This window comes from Phalangium opilio, unplaced genomic scaffold, assembly GCF_054372755.1.
Source record: "Phalangium opilio isolate 3A_F unplaced genomic scaffold, DU_Popi_V2 ptg000483l_1, whole genome shotgun sequence".
Taxonomy (NCBI): Eukaryota; Metazoa; Arthropoda; class Arachnida; order Opiliones; family Phalangiidae; genus Phalangium; species Phalangium opilio.
In genome coordinates this window covers 12,523-15,832 of record NW_028324236.1, presented here as the reverse complement: position 1 = coordinate 15,832, position 3,310 = coordinate 12,523, and the positions used below count along the sequence as shown (strand labels likewise).

Genomic DNA, 3,310 nt, shown 5'->3' with positions numbered 1-3,310 from the left:
TACAGGAAAGAGTTTTCGGTTTCTATCTGAAAACCCGGCTATCAATACGGGGAAACCGTTCCATATAAGCTTGTACGTTGCGTCAACATGAAGTGCCATCCCAGCCGCAATTAGCTCTTGTAGTATTCTCGTAGTATATGAGAAACGGAAGAAACGTTTTCCCTCCATTTGTATCATGTATTTACATACATACGGCATGTCTGTGTCAACAGGGATTGGTGTGTCAGCCTCAATAAATTTGCATAATTCCCCTATAGATATGATGGGTTCACCGTTAAAAGCCAGTCTCACACTTTTTAAGAAATTACTTAACTGCATAGTCGTTGGTTCCTTGAGTCCAGCTTCTTTTATCTTTCCGAGAATAGTTTTGGGTTTGGTCACACCGTCCTTGTACAATTGTCTAATCCTGTTTTTGACGTCATCGTGTATGACGTGCTGCTCCGAATTTGAGTGGGATATAGACCGAGTGGGGAAAGGTGAAGCCCCGCCCATTGACATGCGCGGTAACCACTGGATGTTTTACTTCCAACAGTAATAGGTAGATGGCGGGAGAATTTGGTTTTTGGCGCGAAATTTAAAATACTTTTTTAAGATCGTCTGCTTAGGAGTCTGCTCAACATTATGCGTAATCTGAGACTGTACTATAGAATTTGGGCAATCGTGGCATGTCACGCACCAAGTGCATTACACGACTTTTATTATATGCATATTACAGAGCTGATGATCTGGTGTAATGTAGAACATCTTTTTTCATTTTAAAGGTAAGGAATTTGTTTCTAATGTGCATTCTTTGCCTTACAAACAAGTTTACAATTTTTCGCTCGACATTGCAACAACTTAGCTCAACCTCCAATTGATTGTGGAGCATTCTAGTTATGAAAGAACTTAATTCTTCAAGTGGAGATTTCATGCTTGTAATGTTTTGTAGAACTGTGTCCAGGAATTGTTCAGACAGGCTAACGAAGTCTAATAGTCTCGATGAAGGATGTTTGAGGTTACCAAAAGCCTTGTGCTGTGTAAGAACTTGTAACCGTAAAATTAGAATGTAGGAAAGGGGGCCTAATTTCACGGCTCACAAAGAATTAAAATAAAACTAGCAATTGAAGAAGTTCCCAGGCTACCCGTTTAAAGGACTTATTGTCCATGACTAACTATATTTACCAGATGGTCCATTGTTGTAGGAAGAATGACGCAGAGAGATAGAACTTATTGAGATATTTAATTCTCGAAAAACAAAAACACGTCCGTACTGGTTCGCGTTACATCACAAAACTGACTGCCCTTTAGCAGGCGGCGGCGGGGGTTTTTATCCCCGCCAACATTTAGTTTTTTATCTTTTACAAAGAGCTAGTGGCGCTTAAGGAGCCACATGTGAGAAAAAATGTAACTAAGAAATAGATGAAGCAGACTACTTCGGAGGAACGTGGAGGGCGTCGTTACATCCTCACCCGGAAAAAGTCGTCTGCCTTATGACGAGTCGGACTCGAGCGCGTCCCGGTGCTCCGGCGATCTTCTGGCCGCGCCTTCCGTCTTGGTTCGTTGGCGGCGGCGGGCCTTGTAGGCCTCGCTCCGCTTGGGACGTGGCCGAAAGCAGTTCTTTTCGTGGTGACGTCCCAACTGGCAACGGCGAAATAGGGTGTACCGCTCGTCCGGGACCATATTTGGCGGCGCGGCGCTGGTTGGGCGGTTCACGGAAGCCGCGGTGGTGGGGGTGTCGCCGTGGAAGTTCCCTGGCCGCTGTCCGGGGTGGTGGTCGCCTGAACATTCGTAGCTATCACAGGGCGGAAACCAAGGAAACCGAGCCCTCGCCCACAGCCTCGTCCAAGTGGTGGCATCACGTTGGGTCGACTCCCTCGACCTCGTCCCTGACCAGGAGGATAGGCGGACAAGATGTCTGCCACCGGCGAAACCCGACCAAAATCGGATGGGCGGACCCGTAGCTCGGGAACGGCAGGTGCGGCGGCACCTGGTGGAGGTGCGGTGGTAGGCTGAGCCGGTGCGGCGGCTGCCATGAAGGCCGCCGCGAGATGTGCGGGAGGCAGCCAGTTCCGGGCCGCCTCGTACTGTTCGAGGACCTCTCTTTGATTGACTAGGTCGGCTTGGACCTCTTGGTGGTGATGTGGAATGGGGACGGTCTGAACCTCTGCGGCGGCAGTATCGGCCGCCGCGACGATGGAAACCCGAGGAGATTAAGTACGAATGGAAAAGTTGTTCCGTCAATCTGACAAGTCTTTGTACCAAAATCCAAAACGGCACGTTGTTTATACAGGAAATTTTTTCCCAAAATAAAATCGTTTGGTAGTGAGGGAACTACGTGAAATACCTGCTTTAGTTTCAATTGTCCTAAGCGGAAGTCTATTCGCGCGCGTCCCTTTATGAAGGTATAACGTCCATCGCCTAACACTATGCATTGAGTCTCTTCTTCTTCCGGAAGTACTAAGTCTGGTTTCAAAGTTCTGACTAAATTACGCCACTGATATAAGCTGATAAAGCATGCTTCAGCGCCTGAATCTAGTCTGGTCGCGAAAGTCCCATGCGAATACACGGCTTCTATGGCCACGGGAGGATCAACCTCACAGCGACGCACATCCATAGAGCCAATTTCCATGAGGGGCTTTATTTTCTTTGCGCGGCGGGAAGACGATACCCTTTTTGTCTTCCCGCTTTCGCGTTTTCCGAAGCCTGTCTTTGCGCGACTTCTTGTTTGTCCGGACAGGTTGTGGCATAATGCCCTAAGAGTCCGCATTTGTAGCATTCTACGCGACTTAAATCGTTTTGCTCGGGCTTAACCTGTGTCGGAGTCTTTGGTCTGTTGGTATTTCTTGCTTTAGGTGTCGCAACCTTTGATTTTGCCCCTCCCCCTCGGCGGTTTAGTTAAAACCGCGGTTGCGGGAGAATTTCTTCTCCCACTGGATTCACGCGGGGTAGACTTTGCACTGTCTCTAGGATACAATGAGCTAGAAGGGGTCCCTCGTAAAATTTCTTCTGTCACGCGGCCCTTTTCTATAAAACTGCGCATTGTCCTTATGTTGTCGTTGAAGACAAGGATGCGTATCTCGGGGAGGATATTTCTCTTGCAAATACCAACAAGTTCGGAGTCAATGTACGGAACGCGTAGGTTCTGATTCATCGCGGTAATACTCGCGATGTACGCGTCAAAAGATACATCGGCGGGTTGTTTAAACTGAGCTATTTCTGGGCGGAGGGATTCCTCCGCTCGCACAGAAAAGAAATATTCTCGAAACGCGCCTTTCACTGTACGCCACGTAATCGTTTGATTAGGCCTATTCATGTCTCTAAACCAAATTAA

At 47.8% G+C, this 3,310-nt stretch overlaps 1 long non-coding RNA gene across 1 annotated transcript; it reads left to right on the top strand.

Moving 5' to 3' along the window:
- Positions 1 to 448: 448 nt before the first annotated feature.
- On the top strand, positions 449 to 1,018 carry LOC149593862 (uncharacterized). Its single transcript, XR_016379507.1, has 3 exons — positions 449 to 538; positions 593 to 761; positions 842 to 1,018. It is a non-coding gene; the product is annotated as an uncharacterized LOC149593862 (long non-coding RNA).
- Positions 1,019 to 3,310: the final 2,292 nt, after the last annotated feature.